Genomic DNA, 18,714 nt, shown 5'->3' on the forward strand with positions numbered 1-18,714 from the left:
AGGCGGATTTGGAGTCTGGTCCCGCAGTCTGTCTGGTCCCGCAGTCTGTCTGGTCCTTCAGTCTGTCGGAGCCGCAGTACCCCTGCGCGGACGAAGCTCGTCCCAGCCAGTCACGGCGCCATGGGGGCGGAGAAGAAGCTGCTGTAGTTTAAGGAGGCCTTTCAGCTGGCGCAGCAGCCGCACCAGAACCAGGCAAAGTTCGAGGTGGCGCTGAGCCGCACCCACAGCAAGGTCAGCGCGGCCCCAGCCTCGGCCGCCGTCCCCCCGCGCTCTCGGGACCCCCGAGTGGCCCTTGAGCGTACGCTACCCCTGACGGTCTTCGTAAGACGATTGTAGGGAATTTTGAATTTCATTACCGTTTTACCTGGTTTACTTGTTTAGAGACCCATGTTGTATTTAATGATCATAGTCTTGTGTCTCTTTAGGTTAACAGCTCACGGACTTTTAACATACTTCATTTCATTAAACTAGGTTTAAAATACATATATAAGTACATATTTATGTTTCTGCCCTGTAATGATTTTAACAAAACACACTTTTAAATTCTTGACAAAATCAGTGCAAATAAGTGCATCTTTGTTACAAACCAGCGACTTTTCAGGTTGATATATTTATCGCCTTTTTTGGTTTTTTTTTGTAGACTATACCCAGTACCGGTGGTGGGGGTGGTGGGGAGGTTAGGTGGATGGGGGGTGGAGGGGGGTGGGGTGGTGGTCGTGGTGACCCAGCTCTGGGCTTGAACTCACAACCCTGAGATCAAGACCCGAGCTGAGATCAAGAGTCTGCCGCGTAACCAACCGAGCCACCCAGGTGCCCGTATATTTATTGCCTTTTATTATGATTTTAAGAAATAGAAAAAAATGTTAGGTGCAGGAGTTTTTAACTCAGACTTCACACGACATGAATCAGTAAATATTTTACAAGCACTAACTACACAGAAGAAATGCTCCTTCCTAGTCCCCACCAGTACTGTCCCTCATAGTCTTCTACAGGTAACCATTTTTTACATTTTTTTTTTTTTAATGTTTCTTTATTTTTGAGAGAGACAGAGACAATACGAGTGGGTTAGGGGAAGAGAGAGAGGGAGACACAGACGCAGAAACAGGCTCCAGGCTCTGAGCTGTCAGCACAGAGCCCGATACAGGGCTTGAACTCGCAAGCTGTGAGATCATGACCTGAGCGGAAGTCGGTGGCTCAACCGACTGAGCCACCCAGTCGCCCCTAAAGGTAACCATTTTTAATCAGTTTCTTGTTTATCCTTCCAGTCTTCATGCAAATACAAGCAAATATGACTATGCATGCTTATTTCCCTCCATTCTTTCTTCAATATTTTCTGCATTGTTTTGCACTTTGCTTTTTTCACTTAATAGTATATTCTGGATATTCCTTATCACTGTCTAGTTACATTTCCTCTCTCTTTTTTTTTTTTTCTTTTTTTAGCTGTGACATTCCATTTTGTGGCCATACTCCAGTTTGTAGCCAATCCGCTATATGTACACACTTGTTTCCAGCCTTTACATATTCAAAACAATTTTTTTTAATCTTTACACCCAAGGTGGGGCTCAAACTCACGACCCTGAGATCAAGAGCCCGTGCTCTGCGGACTGAGCCAGCCAGGTCCCCTAGAAACAATATTTTAATGAATACATGTCGTATCCTGCATTTGCACAGGTAACTGTCAGATTGTCTGAAGAGAACTGGGTCAAGTAGGAAATGCATTTTTTTTTTTTAAGTTTATTTATTTTGAGAGAGACAGAAGCAGCATAAGTGGGGTAAGGGCAGAGAGAGGAGAAGGAGAGAATCCCAAGCAGGCTCCTCTTTGCCAGTGCAGAGCCCAACTGGTGGCTGGAGCTCAGGAAACCTTGAGATCCTGACGTGAGCTGAAATCGAGAGACAGAAGCTTAACTGACTGAGCCACCCAGGCGCCCCTTATAGGAAAGGGATTTGTAAATGTGATAAGTACTGACAGCTGCCCTTCATAGAGTGGTCCATTCTACACTCCCAGCAGCCAAGGATGAGAGGTATTGCTTTTGTTTGTTTGTTTTGAGGAGGAGAAGGAGGTTTGGGAACCACTGGAATATAACCGAGAGGATATTTTATGATAGAAAAGAAAATTGTAAGTGAAATCCTGAACAGTGTGGGAATATGAGTTACAATGACAAACAATTCATCAAAAAGAAAAGAAATTGCTGTATTATAGGAAGGCGTAATTGTAAAAGGCAGTGTTGAATTGACACCAGTGGGTTTTTTCTTTCCTTTTTTTTTTTATTTTTTTAACGTTTATTTATTTTTGAGACAGAGACAGAGCATGAACAGGGGAGGGTCAGAGAGAGGGAGACACAGAATCAGAAGCAGGCTCCAGGCTCTGAGCTGTCAGCACAGAGCCCGACGCGGGGCTCGAACTCACGGACTGCGAGATCGTGACCTGAGCCGAAGTCGGCCGCTTAACCCACTGAGCCACCCAGGTGCCCCTCCTTTTTTTTTTTTTTTTTTTTTTTTTAACTGAACTGTATGTATCTTTCCTAAATAGATTGAAGGGTGTGTAGAAGAATCAAGAGAATCTTTTGTAATCAAAATCTGTGCTGCCTTGCTCCATAACAGAAATAAATCAAAAACAGAGCAGGAGTAAATGATTATTCAAGGCTATCTTCCTTAATAATTTCTCCTTCTGGATAGGCATTTAAGAGTTATTAAAGAATAAAGATTTTAGTTTGTTGAGAAATTATTAATACCTTGGAGTCTTAGGTCAGTGCTAGGAATAAAGACTTAACAATGTAGTTTGAAGGATTGTTTTTATATTTCTGGATATCAGTAAAACATTTTTTGAGGAGGCGTTTGTTCATACCTTAAATACATTATGATAGTCTGTAAATATGAACCTGCAGAGGAGTGAGAAATACACTTTGTAGCAGTTTATTTTACTTTCATTTAGCCAAACTGAAGGCAGAAGAAGGAAGTGACATTTCAAGTTATTTTAATTGTTTTAACTTCTCTTGAAATCATTTTTTGTTAACATTTACAGTGAGTGTGTGTATCAGTTAAAAATTTACTGGGTTTGGGGTGCCTGTATGGCTCAGTCAGTTAAGTGTCCAACTCTTTTTTTTTTTTTTAATTTTTTTTTTTTTAACGTTTATTTATTTTTGAGACAGGGAGAGACAGAGCATGAACAGGGGAGGGGCAGAGAGAGGGAGACACAGAATCTGAAACAGGCTCCAGGCTCTGAGCTGTCAGCACAGAGCCCGACACGGGGCTGGAACTCAAAGACCGCGAGATCATGACCTGAGCCGAAGTCCGCCGCTTAACCGACTGAACCACCCAGGTGCCCCATGTCCAACTCTTGATTTCAGCTCAGGTTCATGAGTTCGGCCCCGTGTTGGGCTCCTCCCTGACGACGCTGAGCCTCCCTGGGATTTTTCTCTCCCTCTCTGTCTGCCCCTCCATGGATTGCTCTCTCTCAAAATAAACTTAAAAAAATTAATGGGTTTAAAGCTTTAAGAGCTTATAAAATTTATTTATTTTTCGGTGTTTATTCTATTATTGAGAGAGAGGACAAACCGCGGAGGGGCAGAGAGAGAGGGAGACAGAGGATCCAAAGCAGGTTCCGCAATGACAGCAGCAAGCCCGGTGTGGGGCTCAAACTTACGAAACCACGAGATCATGACCTGAGCCAAAGTGGGACACTTAACTAACTGAGCCACCCAGGCACCCCAAGAGCTTGCATAATTTAGAGAAAAGACAGCTCCCAGGGGTCTAAATTTATATGTGATGATAAGTAAGTTCATGGTATATGTATATACACACATATTTATGTCCTATGAAAGTCACCTTATAAATATTTTCTGATAAAATATTATAATCAAAAGCCAATTTATTGTATAATACTAGGTTTAATTTATTTTGTTTACTTTTCTAATGCTACCTTATTTTTTTAAGTTTATTTATTTTGAGAGAGAGAGAGAGAGAGAGAGAGAGAGAGAGAAAGTGTGAGTGTGGGAGGAGTAGGGGGTCGCTCAATCTCATAGAGCACAGAAACTGATTCATGAAGCATGAGATCATGTGCTCACAGCAAGAGTCAGCTGCTCAATGCACAACTGACTGAGCCACCCAAGCACCCCTGTAATGCTAGCTTTAATTTAAAAAACTTAGGAACCAGTTTGAGGCAAATATATTTAAATGAGTACTTAAGAAGATCAAAGACTTTTTTTTTGATCCAAAAATTATTGCATTCTTATTATTTGGCAAATATTATTTCAGATAAAGGTTATTTTGAGACTCTATTAAATATATATTTAGTAAACCTATGCATGAAATTAACATAACTTTTTTTGCATGAATTATGGCTTCCTTGTGAATTATTATTGAATTCTGGAATTCTGAACCTGGGGAAAATCAAATGGTTGCCATTATAATGCCACCTGGGAATAATTTGATTTATGTATTTTTTTTCAGGACTGAGGCAAATAGCAATGAAGTTGGGTTTTTAGTGTGCCAGATTCTAACTAAATTCTTGGGAAATAAGCTGGAAAAAGGCCAGATTGGTAATGTTTTGTGCATAAAAAGAATGAAGCTCTTATTAGGCTAAAAGATTAGATGTGAGGATACAGGCAATCCCAGCTCTTTCAAGACTTAGAACATTTGGGTAACGATTGCCCCATGGTTAAAGGTATGTGCTACTTCACAGTGTCTTATTGATTTTAAATGCACGTAGTTGAATTTTTCCTTATTAAATATATAACATATAAGTGAGAGAAGAGAGTGTGTGATACATGCATATACCTCATTTAAAGATACATTGTTTCAGGGGCACCTGGGTGGCTCAGTCAGTTAAGCATCTGACTTCCGCTCAGGTCATGATCTCATGGTTCCTGAGTTTGAGACCCTCATTGGGCTCTGTGCTGACAGTTCAGAGCCTGGAGGCTGTTTTGGATTCTGTGTCTCCTTCTCTCTCTCTCTCTCTCTCCCTCTCTCTCTCTCTCTGCCCCACCCTGGCTTGCACTGTCTGTCCGTCTCTCTCTGTCTCAAAAATAAATAAGCATTAAAAAAATAAAGATACAGGGGCACCTGGGTGGCTTAGTCTGTTAAGTGTCTGACTTCAGCTCAGGTCATGATCTCAAGGTCTGTGAGTTCGAGCCCTGCATCAGGCTCTGTGCTGACAGCTCAGAGCCTGGAGCCTGCTTCAGATTATGTGTCTCCCTCTCTCTCTGCCTCTCCCCAACTCATGCTCTCTCTCTCAAAAATAAATAAAAAACTTGAAAAAAAATTAAAAAAAAATAAAGATACATTATTTCAATAGCAATCTTGAAAAATTTTTTTAACGTTTATTTATTTAATCTCTACACCCAACATGGGGCTCAAACTCACTACCCCAAGATCAAGGCGTCCCCTCTCCTTTAATTTTAAAGTCAATTGCAATCCTTTGATACCAACTTGGTATCCTATAATGTAAGTATAATTAGAGCAGAGCCACAGGTCAAGCAAGGGCTCAGTCCCACAAGACTGCCCTGACTTAGGACACCAGCCACAAGTCTCTGGTATCCCCAAACTGCTTCCACTTCTATGTAGCTAATTGCAAATTTTGGGGATGCCCATGACCACCACACCCCTTCCCCAGGTATGAAAATTCTCTAGAATGACTGACAGAATTTGGGAAAGTGATGTACTTACTATTACAGTTTTATTGTAAAGGATGCAGTGAAACAGCCAAAGGGAAGAGATCTATAGGGCAAAGTGAGGGAGGCATGGGGGTGCAGAGCTCCCATGACCTGTCTGGGTATGCCACTGTCCCGGCCTATCTGTGTATCCACCAACCTGGAAGCTTGAGCCTAGTTGTTTCAGGGTTTTTTATGAGATTTCATTGAGTAGATATGTTTGATTAAGTAATTGACTATTTGAACTCAATCTCTAGTTCCTCTCCCCTACTTGGAAAAAGGGTGATGGGCCTGAAAGTTCCTGCCCTGTAATCACCTGATTGTTTCTCAGCTGACCAGTTTCCATCCTGAATCTAAGGTCCTCACATGCCCAACCCCTGCTTGAGTCCCCTCATTACCATAAACTCACATAAAGTTGAAAGGGACTCCAGAATAACAAGACGTTCCTATCTCTCAGGAAATGCCAAGGTTTTTGAGCTCCAAACCAGGAATTAAGATCAGATACATTTTTTATTACTCCATGAAAGAATAATAAAATGAACACATATACCTAACATCTTAAGTTAAATGGAATGCTGAGGTACCTTTGTAAGTTTCTTATGCCTTTTTCTGAATGTATTCCCCTTCTTTCCTTCCCAGGGGAAACCCTATCGTGAATTTTGTGTTACTCATTACCTTTCTTTTCTTTTTTTTTTTTTTTGGTGGGACTTTCTCTTTATTTTAATTTTTATTTAATTTATTTTTTTAATTTACATCCCAGTTAGCATATAGTGCAACAATGATTTTAGGAGTAGGTTCCTTACTACCCCTTAACCATTTAGCCCCTCCCCCTCCCACAACCCCTCCAGTAACCCTCTGTTTGTTCTCCATATTTAAGAGTCTCATTTCCCTCCACCCCTGTTTTTATATTATTTTTGCTTCCCTTCCCTTATGGTCATCTGTTTTGTCTCTTAAAGTCCTCATATGAGTGAAGTCATGTATTTGTCTTTCTCTGACTAATTTTGCTTAACATAATACCCTCTAGTGCCATCCATGTAGTTGCAAATGGCAAGATTTCATTCTTTTTGATTGCTGAGTAATACTCCATTGTATGTATACCACATCTTTATCCATCCATCCAGTGATGGACATCTGGGTTCTTTCCATACTTTGGCTATTGTTGATTGGCTTTCTTTTCTTTAGAGTTTACTTTATTATAGTTTTAAGGCTACGTAGATGTATCCCCCAAATAAGTACTTATCTTTGCCTTTTTTCACCTTAATATAAATGGAGTTATATTACATATACACTTTTGTAACTGCTTTTTTTTCCACTTAATACTCTTTGTAAGAATCTGAAGTGCAAATTTATGCATGTAGCTATAGCTCATTCTTGTTCACTACTAGATGGTACAGCATTTCATTTTAGAAAGAGGGCACACTTGGGGCGCCTGGGTGGCTCAGTCAGTTAAGTGTCTGACTTCGGCTCTGGTCATGATCTCGTGGTTCGTGGGTTCAAGTCCCACATCGGGCTCTGTGCTGACAGCTCAAAGCCTGGAGCCTGCTTCAGATTGTGTCTCTCTCTGCCCCTCCCCCACTCACACTCTGTCTCTCTCTCTAAAAAATAAATAAACATTAAAAAAAAATGTAGAAAGCACACTTGAATTATCCAGTCTCTTTAGTATTATGAACTAAACTGCCATCAGCATGCTCAAACATGTGCTAAAATTTCTCTGGCTAATAATGCCTAGAGGTAGTGTTAGGGACTGAACTGTGTGTCTGCCAAATTCATATGTTGAAGCCCTAACTCCTTATATCTAAGAATGGGACTGTATGTGGAGACAGGGTCTTTAAAGAAATAATTAAGTTAAAATAAGGCCTTTGAGAGGGGGCCCTAGTCCAGTCTGACTTGTGTTTTGATAACAGAAGGCAGTTAGAACATACAGAGAACTCATGGAGAGAGGAAAGGCCGTGTGAGGACACTGGAAGAAGACACGTACAAGCCAAGAAAAGGGCCCTCAGGAGGACCCGGACCTGCTGACAGTTTGATCCTCAGAAGTCCAGCCTCCAAAACCAAGAAAATAAATTTCTGTTGTTTAAGCCATCTCGTCTGTACTACTTTGTTATGGCAATTCTGGTAAACAAATACAGGTAGAATTGCTAGATGGGAGTATGTCGGTGTGCAGAGCCCAATGAGGGGCTCAAACTCAAGAACCGTGAGATCATGACCTGAGCCGAAATCGAGTTGGACCCTTAACTGACTGAGCCACACGGGCGTCCCTCCTCTTATTTCTTTTTGTACTAGTATGTTTTGTTTCCCATTTTACTTTATTTGTCCTATAAATATTAGGTGTAGTTAATACTAACTTGAAGAAAATGAGTTATGTAACAAAATATAAGAAAACTAGAGGGAAGTCACATTCTTCTACAGCTTATATAACTGAACAGATGCTTTGAAATCAGTGATGTGAAAAAAATCTTCTATAAGCCTGGTTACACTTCACTGAACTATCTTAGAGTTGCTTCATCTGTCTGATATGTAAAAGTAGCCTGCAGTGGCAGACTCACTGTTTTCTTTTTTAGTAACTCCCAGTGAACTGATGGGAATTTGCAAAAACAATGGTTGTAGGTATATGACAAATTAATTCATCATTAAACGCCATTACCTTGATTATTTCCTAACACAATAGAAATATGTAAGCTGATAGGGAGAACAGAAGGTTATATCACTGAAAAGTTTCATGCGATGATCCCTTTGTAAGAAAAAAATATCCCATGCAATTTCACTATTGTGTAAATACAACAGAGAAATAATCCCAAATAAACACAATGCAAATAAAAACTGGGCAACATTTTATTTAATGTGATGAGTGTGCTGTCTTTAGGAGTTCGTTCCAGTTGGATACACAAGGGTAATTCTCACATGCCTGTTTCTTTTGTTTTTAATTGGATTAACTATTTAAAAGTATTAATAAGTAGTGCTATAGTAATTCTGTTTTTTTAATGGGCAGTCTTCATGCAAAAGAATGATAAAGCTAATGTCTCATAATCATTGTTCAGTGTTTATGAAAAGTGTTAATGTTTTATGTTCTTCTCGAGTATAATTGATTTTCTGATTCAGAGTTTTAGAAAGCGAGTGAATCTATCCAGATATTTTTCTTGAATGTATCAAAGGTTTGTTTGTGTGTGTGTGTGTTTGTTTCTGAGGCATGATGGTTAAAAGTTTGAGACAGGACACTAACAATAAAAAATAGACAAAATATTCGAAACGCTGTTTTTCAAGATATGAGGCAACGAAGGATGTGAGCCCTCGTGGAGAGGAAGCAAGGTGAGTTCTATGATTGCTCCAGCTTACTGCCTTGGGAGAGTTTCTAGGCCACTGCACGGGGAGGGGGGAAATGGAGACAGTCTGGTGAAATCTTAGGAGACAGAGCTGAGAGTCCTTGTAGAGTTTGCAGCAGAGACCATTAGAGGGAAGAGAGCTGCACAGAAACAGCTCTAGAAATCTGGAAGGACTCTTCTTGAGTTTTTAGGTGAGTACTAATCAGCATATGCAGCTGAGGAAAAAACCACCCGAAAGTAATAGAGCAGCTCAAAGGTCTGGGAATAATGTCTGTTCCTACAAGACAGACTGGAAAAGAAAACCTCATCATTCTCAGGGCATTGGGTAGAGTACACAGAAAGGTTTCACCTCCGTTGTGGGGAGTAATTAGTCCTAGGCTGAGCACTGTTCTGTCTTGCCTTGCGTTTAAACCAGGACCTGAAAGCATCAAATTATTTCCAAGGAACTGTACCAGAGCAAAGATACGTAGAAATAAAAAAATATCTAGTACCCAGAAAGATAAAATTCCTAATGTTTAGCATCCAGTCAAAAACTACCAAAGATGTAAATATGTAGGAAAATAGGACCCATGATGAGTCAAATCAATTGAAACTGACAACTATGTTAGAATTTGCAGACATTATATTGTAACTATTCCATTTGTTCAAAAATCAAGTAGAGACATGGAAGATGGGAAGACACCAACCAAACTTCTAGAAAGAAAGTATAATATGTGAAATATAAAACACCAGTTGGAATAAATGGCAGATTTGATATTGCAGCAGAAAAAAATGAGTTTGAAGACCTGTCAATGGAAACAACGCAAGATAACAGAAATTTTTAAAAGCATCCAATATGTTGAATAGACTAAGGTGTGGGGAAGGAATTGGAAGAACCTATTTGAAGAAATGATAGCTAAAAAGTATTTAAATTTTGATGAAAACTAGAAACCCACAGATTCAAGAACAATGAATCCCAAGGACAAGAAGTATGCAAAAATGTTCACCAAGGCACATCATAATTGTTTAATACCAATGAGAGATTAAAAAAAAAAAAAGTGAGAGAGACAAGAGGATAAAGGCACTATTTGCAAGTAACTTGGAAACAGTTAAAAGATGAGGATGAAATCAGATTTCTTTCAGGAAACAAATTGTAAAAGTCACTATACATGATGTATTAGAAAAAGCCCTGTCAACCTACAATTCTATGCCCAGAGAAAGAATATTTAAAGATAAGTATTTATTTAAGTGTTTAGGTAAAACATAAGATTTATTTAAAATATCTTTAAAACAGGGGCGCCTGGGTGGCTGAGTCGGTTAAGCGTCTGACTTCGGCTCAGGTCATGATCTCATGGTCCATGAGTTCGAGCCCTGCGTTGGGCCCCGTGCTGACAACTCAGAGCCTGGAGCCTGCTTTGGATTCTGTGTCTCCCTCTCTCTCTGTCCCTACCCTGCTCGTGCTCTGTCTCTCTCTGTCTCAAAGATAAATAAACATTTAAAAATAAATAAATAAATAAAAATAAAATATCTTTAAAACAAAGGCAAAATACTTTTCCAGACTAAAGCTGAAAGAATTCATCACTAGCAGATCTATTAGACAAGAAATGTTAAAGGAAGTCAAGTCTTTCAGGCAGATGGATATACACTGGAGACCAAAAAACTGATCTGCGGCTTGTTATTTAAGCTTTAAGCTTAGAATGGATTGCACATTTTTTAAGCGCCCCAGTATGGTGACAATTATTGGAGCCTGGTATTAAGTACATGAGGGTGTTCATTATACTATTGTCTATTCTTATGTTGGATTTTCCACAAGTTTTTTTTTTTTTTTTTGATTTACATTACCCAACAATATATTATCTCCTGTAAATAAATCCAATTCAGTTTTGTACAGTGTTTTATTTATTTATTTATTTATTTATGTATTTAGTGCCTTTGTTCCTCATTTTATTTTATTTGGCATTTTTAAAATTTATTTTTTTAATTTGCATCCAAGTTAGCATATAGTACAACAATGTTTTCAAGAGTAGATTCCTTAATGGCCCTTACCCATTTAGCCCCTCCCTGTCCCACAACCCTTCCAGTAACCCTCTGTTCTCCTTCTTTAAGAGTCTCTTATGTTTTGTCCCCCTCCCTGTTTTTTTTTTTTTTTTTTTAATTTTTTTTTTCAACGTTTATTTATTTTTGGGACAGAGAGAGACAGAGTATGAACGGGGGAGGGGCAGAGAGAGAGGGAGACACAGAATCGGAAACAGGCTCCAGGCTCTGGGCCATCATCAGCCCAGAGCCCGACGCGGGGCTCGAACTCACGGACCGCGAGATCATGACCTGGCTGAAGTCGGAGGCTTAACCGACTGCGCCACCCAGGCGCCCCCCCCTCCCTGTTTTTATGTTCTTTTTGCTTCCCTTCCCTTATGTTCATCTGTTTTGTATCTTAAAGTCTTCATATGAGTGAAGTCATATGATATTTGTTTTTCTCTGACTAATTTCACTTAGCATAATACCCTCTAGTTCCATCCACGTAGTTGCAAATGGCGAGATTTCACCCTTTTTGATTGCTGAGTTATACTCCATTGTACATATATACCACATCTTTATCCATTCATTCATCGATGGACATTTGGGCTCCTTCCAACTTTGGCTGTTGTTGATAGTGCTGCTATAAACATGGGGGTGCATGTGTCCCTTCGAAACGGCACACCTGTATCCCTTGGATAAATGCCTAGTAGTGCAATTGCTGGGTGGTAGGGTAGTTCTATTTTTAGTTTTTTGAGGAACCACCATACTGTTTTCCAGGGTGGCTGCACCAGTTTGCATTCCCACCAGCAATGCAAAAGAGATCCTCTTTCTCCACATCCTCGCCAACATCTGTTGTTGCCTGAGTTGTTAATGTTAGCCATTCTGACAAGTGTGAGGTGGTATTGTGCAATGTAATATTTAAACGACACAGATCTGTACTAACTGATCTTGCTACATATATCAAAGTGTTATGCAATTTGTTCTCATCAAGTTGGATTTTGAAATCTACAGACTACAGTAAGAACTATCGCTTCTAATTGTTATAAGATAGTAAATAAATAAGCTGTGCTGTCTGCAGAGATTCTAATTAATTAGCTGAGACTTAAAGGTATATATACTGTATCCAAATATGATCAAAGAAAGCATGTGAGTCTCTTTCTTTTGTCTCACAATATGCTTTCATGATGATAGTAAAGTTTCATCAGTAACAATGGTGGACTAAGAAATTAGACTGGGGACTTGAATGTATTTTTCTCCTTTTCTTCATCAATAATTTTAGCTTGTTTCCAAGTAGCTTTTTGATTGTAAAGATCTTATGCTTTCATTTTTAAGGTAGCAATTATTTGATAAGCCCACAAATTAAATTATCTTTATTATAACTTTCTGTACTTTTTTTTCTTTTTAGAATGCAGCTTGAATGACGGCACCTGGCTGGCTCAGTTGGTGGGGCATGTTACTCTTCATGCCAGGGTTATGAGTTTGAGCCCCACACTGGGTATAAACACTGCTTAAAAATAAAAAAATTTAAAAAAGGAAGAAGAAGAATGTAACTTCGATGAAGTAAAGCTTTGCTGTTTAAACATTTTTGGTGGTGTCTGAGTGGCTCAGTCGGTTCAACATCCAACTCTTGGTTTCAGCTCAGGTTATGATCTCACAGTTCGTAGGTTTGAGTCTTGTGTATCAGTGCAGAGCCTGCTTGAAATTCTCTCTCTGTCGCTCTCTCTCTCTCTCTCTCTCTCTCTCTCTGTCTCTCAGTGCCCTTCCCTGCTTGCACTCGCACGCACACCCTCTCTCAAAAACAAATAAGCTCTGTTAAAAAATTTAAAAAATAAACACTTTTCTCCATATAGTCATTACCTTACATTCCAGGTTCAGCCAATGTTCAGTTGAATGTTCAACTCAGCGTTCAAGTTGAGCTCGAATACTGTTTTCACTTCACACTTAAAAAAAAAAATATGAACTTTTTAAAAAGTAATCTCAAAAAACAAAAAATAATCTCTACATCCAACATGGGGCTCGAATTCACGACCCCAAGATCAAGAGTCACACACTCTACCAACTGAGCCAGTCAGACATTCCTTCACTTCATACTTTTTTATTATTTTTTAAATATAGTTTATATGCAGTTTGTATTTATGTGCAATTTGTATTAGTTTGATTAAAATGTTACAATTTACAAAGTTGAAAATGTCCTACTGCATAGTTTCTGACAAATGGACTGAACATCTGTAGCTGAAAATCTTGATACTTCCTGTCTGTAACAGATGAAATTCCTTCACACATTAAGCCACAAATAATTGGATTATATTAGCCAAACATTTTGTACAATTATGAGCTTTCCCAGTAAAGCAATAGTTAAGGTGACCATCTTATACCAGGAAAGCAAATGAGAAGTCAGCAATCAAACCATCCTAGTGATTCATGTTTTATTACATCCTTTCCATTGGTTGTTTCTTATTTTTTTTTTATGTTTATTTATTTTTGACAGAAAGAGAGACAGAGCATGAGTGGGGGAGGGACAGAGAGAGAGAGAGAGAGAGAGAGAGAGACAGAATCCGAAGCAGGCTCCAGGCTCTGAGCTGTCCACACAGAGCCCAACGTGGGGCTGGAACTCACAGACCACGAGATCATGACCCAAGCCGAAGTCGGACGCTCAACCGACTGAGCCACCCAGGCGCCCCTACCTGATTGTTTCTTATAACAATTGCTACAACTGATGATGGTATTTGTGGCAACAGGCAATAGTCCTTGCTCAGACTTTAAGCAAGTTGCTCTGGCATTTTCTGTTAAAAAGGTTTGCTGGTTTCAATTCACAATTAGCTTGTGATCTGTTGTTTAAAAAAGCATTATACTATGCCATTTAATTTGCATTTAGAGGCAATATGAAACATTGCTTAGTCTCATTTGAATGCAATCATGAGTCTTTCCAGATTTATGTGTCAGATAGGAGAATATTCCTACTTAGTATGTAACTCATAAAGAATACAAGTTGTTTAATATGTGATACAACTTCCATCTTTACAAATATTGAATTCCTGGGCACCTGAGTAGCTCTGTTGGTTAAGCGTCCGACTTCAGCTCAGGTCATGATATCACGGTTCATAAGTTCAAGGCCCACATCGGGCTCTGTGCTGACAGCTGGGAGCCTGCTTCAGATTCTGTGTCACCCTCTCTCTCTGCCCCTCCCCCTCCCGCTCACACTTTCTCTCTCTCTAAAAAAATAATAAAAATTAAAAACAAAACAAATGTCGAATTTCTGTAGAATATATCGTGTTATGCTAGGCACTTTTACTGTGTTTTCTCAGGGATTGCTATAAAGGTTAAAGATCTTGCCCATTAGCATATGGTTATTTAGTGCAAGAACCAAAGAATAGAACCTAAGTACTGTGACATGTATTCAAGTGTCCTTTACACCTACCATGATTCAAATCATTAAGCATGGGATAAAATTTCATGACTTTTTTTGAAATTTCATGATTAATAGTTGCAATTTGTAATAGTACTATAATACAGTTTATAATTTTTCACATTAAACTGGAACGTATTCAACAACTGGTAATTTCTTTTTAAATGAATCTTAATTAATACCAGTGAACTGAAAACACAACCAATGTTTGAAAACTCTGATCCAGTTAGCAGTTTGGGTGAGTTTTCTCCATTGATACCTAATGTTTAATAGGCTCCAGTTTCATAAAAATAAAACCAACAACAAATACCTCATATATTTAGAATCTGAAAAGTCAAGTCAATCTAAAAGATTTGCATTACATGAACAAGATAACTAAATGGTCTCTCTCTTTTTTTTTTTTTTTTTCCAATCCAAAGTGTGCTTATTGGGATATTTTCCCACTCATCTTGATTCGGGATGCTTTCAGTGCTGCTTCCGTCTGAAGGAGCATCCTTCTGTAAGCCTTGTTTTTCCTTCTGCAGGCTGGCAGAGGACAGTGGAGTGGCCAACACACAAAACTACTGTTTGTGCATGGCTAAAGATGATGGTCATTTTGGCATTTCACGCCCATGAAGTAGGAGGTGGGGCTCTGCCCCAGGCGCTTCTTCTGTGCTTCCTCTTCTCTTCCAGGGAGGAGTGGAGGACCCTTTGCAAGGGTCATGTTCTCGTGGGGAGGTCATCACTGCCGGATAAATGGTCTTTCTAGAAAGAGTGTGTCAATAGGCGCTTGCAATCTGGTCTCCAGTAGGTCACAAGAAAACTGAATCAGCTTCCCCTTGCTTCAGCCGAAGGGTTTGGCATGTGGTCTTGCGCACTTCACTTGTGACCCAGATTCCTTTGGAGGGGTGCTTTGGAGAACATCCCTGCATTTTATCCTGTAGTCCCCAGAGTCCTGGCAACAGTCAAATGCATCTCAGCTGAGAGCCCACGATCTTTGTTTTTGTTTTTTCCTGAAATGCCAGAATTTCTGTGTAGTTGTGGATTTAGGGCCAGTGAGTCTCATCTCATCCAAATTTGTGCTGCTTTCCTCAGATAAACTCTGGCTCTTCTCAAGTGGCATATAAATTATTTTTACTACGTTTAAAAACATTGATTGAGATTTTCGTACGCACAGAGCTCCATGCTAACCAGTGGGGTTGCTGAGGGTTGTGGGGAGGGACAGACAGATGTAGCTTGGTGTGTATGTTCCCTGTGGGCACTCTGTGACTCAGATATCGTATATATCTAGCATACTGCCAGGGTGGTCCCACAGAAGTTTGACCAGATTTGCCGAGGTCACTTAAATAAGGCAGACCATCCGAAGGGAAAAAGAAATGAGTTGGACCAATACAAAACCATTGTTGCAGGGAAGGAGGGATTCGAACATGATGGTATGGCTGTACCTCAAATTTGTCCTGGCTCAGACCCCTGACAGATCTCATGCCCAGGGAGCTAGAGGGCTCTACGTGAAAGCTCTTGCACGAAACTCACGAGGCTGAAGCCAACCCTCCTTTAACATTATTTCACAGGGAAGAAAGCCATTCTGTACCACTGTGGCACCTAAGCTCATGATGATGATCAGCACACGGGACCCCGAGGATGAACGGGAGAACCACAGTGGCTCGTTTGTCATGGGAGGCAGCGGCCTAGCTACAGTGGGAGAGAATCTGCTCCTGAGCATGTCAGAAACATCCCTCGGGAGTCCAAAGTTCTTGGTAGCAATGGTGGATTTTGCTAAAGCTGCAGTTCCTGCACCTGCTGGAGGAGCCATGAATCGTTAAGGTTCTTATGTTAATGATATTGTGACCTCCTTTGTACCTGTGGGCTCTTGGGGAGATATGGTCATATAAAGATGAACAAAAGTGTCCCTACTTTCTATATTTTTTAATTTATTTTTTAAAATTTATTTTGAGATAAAGATAGATTGAGAGCAGGGGAGAAGCAGAGAAAGAGAGAGAGAGAGAGAGAGAGAGAATGAGAACCCCAAGCAGGCTCTTCACTGTTAGTGCAGAGCCTGATGCAGGGCTTGAACTCACGAACTGGGAGATCATGACCTGAGCTGGAGTTGGACACTTAACTGACTGAACCATCCAGGCATCCCAAATGTCCCTACTTTCAAAGAGTGCTCACTTTAGTGGGGAAACAAGAGATGCTCATATCAACAGGAATGCGCTGGGTTCCTCACTGAACAACACATTCTGTAGAAACTGCTGTTAAATGTTTTGAACTAATGGAGAGTCATTTATCCAATCTATGTTTTAGAAAAACTTCTGACTAGCTGGTTTGGAGGAAGGATTGAATGAGAAGAAGCTAAAATCAAGGAAACTGGTAGTTTGATCAGAGGGTCAGTGGGGCCCAAACTAGTCTGTATCAGTGTGAACAGAGCAGAGGGGATGAGAGATGTTTAAGAGGACTATGTGGGAGCACCTGCTGACCCAGTAGGTGAAAAGCATGCACTCTTGAGCTTGGGGTCGTGGTTCAAGCCCCATGTTGGGCATAGATACTACTTTTATTTTTTATTTATTTATTTATTTTCAACGTTTATTTATTTTTGGGACAGAGAGAGACAGAGTATGAACGGGGGAGGGGCAGAGAGAGAGGGAGACACAGAATCGGAAACAGGCTCCAGGCTCTGAGCCATCAGCCCAGAGCCCGACGCGGGGCTCGAACTCACGGACCGCGAGATCGTGACCTGGCTGAAGTCGGACGCTCAACCGACTGCGCCACCCAGGCGCCCCCATAGATACTACTTTTAAAAATAAAATTAAAGGGCTCTGAACTGTCAGCATGGAGTCTGACACTGGGCTCGAACTCACAAACCATGAGATCATGGCCTGAGTCAAAGACACTTAACTGACAGAGCCACCCAGGCGCCGCAGCATCCAGCTTTTCATTTCGGATCAGGTTGTGATCACGTGGTTTGTGGGATGGAACCCCCATATCAGCCTCTGCACTGACAGTAAGGAGCCTGCTTGGGATTCTCTCTCTCGCTCTCTCTCTCTCTCTGCTCCTCTGCTCACAAGCATGTGCCCACGTGCTCTCCCTCTCTCAAAATAAACAAACTTAAAAAAAAAAAAAGCTTCATACATCTTTAAAAAAATAAAAGTAATTTCTGCACCCAACATGGGGCTCAAACTCATGACCCCAAAATCAAGAGTCGCAGGCCCCACAGCCTGAAACAGCCAGGTGCCCCTAGAGGCAGTATTTTGCACAATAAAAGATACGAGTTCTGGGACTAGACTGCTTAGATTTGAATCTTGGCGCCACTGATGGGAATGCCTTGGGCAAATCAAGTATCCTGTCCATCCCAGTTCTTTCATCTGTGAAATGGGGATGGTAATAGTGCCTACACTCATACAGTCATTCTGTGTGAATAGATCTAACTGAATACCAAAAAAGTCCTTAGAAGAGTGCCTTGTGCTGAGGTTTGTTTGCTATCGTTATTCTAGGTAGGGTAACGAGGTGAACAGCGATAAAAGTCACTGAAATGAAAATACAGAGGATTGGCAAACTCAGAGGACAGAGAAAATGGTGAGTTCACTCTTGGGACATACTGAATCTGGTGTTCCTGACCCAGATAGTCACATAGTGTTAGAAATGAGCAAGTTTTTCCTTCAGGGCTGATTTACTGTGTTGGTGGTAAGTGAGAAAGTAGACCAGCTGGGATTTGAACCAAAGCTGGTGTGCTGAACCACTACAATGACTTGAACCATTTTGAAACCTCTGGCCCCTGAGTAGCTAAAATGAACAACTCAGGAAACTACAGATACTGGCAAAGATGTGGAGAAACGGTAACCCTCTTGCATTGTTGGTGGGAATGCAAACTGGTGCAGCCACTCTGGAAAACAGTGTGGAGTTTCCTCAAAAAATTAAAAGTAGATCTACCCTGTGACCCAGCAATAGCACTGCTAGGAATTCACCCAAGGGATACAGGAGTGCTGATGCATAGGGGCACTTGTACCCCAATGTTTACAGCGGCACTTTCAACAATAGCCAAATTATGGAAAGAGCCTAAATGTCCATCAACTGATGAATGGATAAAGAAATTGGGTTTATGTATACAATGGAATACTACTTGGCAATGAGAAAGAATGAAATATGGCCTTTTGTAGCAACGTGGATGGAACTAAAGAGTGTTATGCTAAGTGAAATAAGTCAGGCAGAGAAAGATACGATATGTTTTCACTCTTATGTGGATCCTGAGAAACTTAACAGAAGACCATGGGGAAGGGGAAGGGGGAAAAAACATTACAGAGAGGGAGGGAGGCAAACCATAAGAGACTCTTAAATACTGAGAACAAACTGAGGGTTGATGGGGGTGGGG

General features: G+C 40.5%; 2 long non-coding RNA genes across 5 annotated transcripts in view; one reads left to right on the forward strand and one right to left on the reverse strand.

The window, feature by feature from the left end:
- The window catches only part of LOC102899098, a 39,158-nt gene that overhangs the window by 14,608 nt on the left and 5,836 nt on the right, over nucleotides 1–18,714 (reverse strand). For both annotated transcript variants that reach the window (XR_006597211.1, XR_006597209.1), the window contains exon 2: nucleotides 12,821–12,903. This is a non-coding gene — a long non-coding RNA (uncharacterized LOC102899098). The remainder of the gene's footprint in view (nucleotides 1–12,820; nucleotides 12,904–18,714) is intronic.
- LOC109499260 lies at nucleotides 92–18,229 on the forward strand. Of its 3 annotated transcripts, XR_002741946.2 has the most exons (3): nucleotides 95–231; nucleotides 15,920–16,172; nucleotides 17,840–18,229. It is a non-coding gene; the product is annotated as an uncharacterized LOC109499260 (long non-coding RNA). The 3 variants fall into 3 exon arrangements; XR_006597212.1 differs by lacking the exons at nucleotides 15,920–16,172; nucleotides 17,840–18,229 and adding an exon at nucleotides 12,369–12,547 and having other exon boundaries at nucleotides 92–231; XR_002156522.3 differs by lacking the exons at nucleotides 15,920–16,172; nucleotides 17,840–18,229 and adding an exon at nucleotides 7,553–8,468 and having other exon boundaries at nucleotides 92–231.

This window comes from Felis catus, chromosome B1 (genome assembly GCF_018350175.1).
Source record: "Felis catus isolate Fca126 chromosome B1, F.catus_Fca126_mat1.0, whole genome shotgun sequence".
NCBI classification, from domain to species: domain Eukaryota; kingdom Metazoa; phylum Chordata; class Mammalia; order Carnivora; family Felidae; genus Felis; species Felis catus.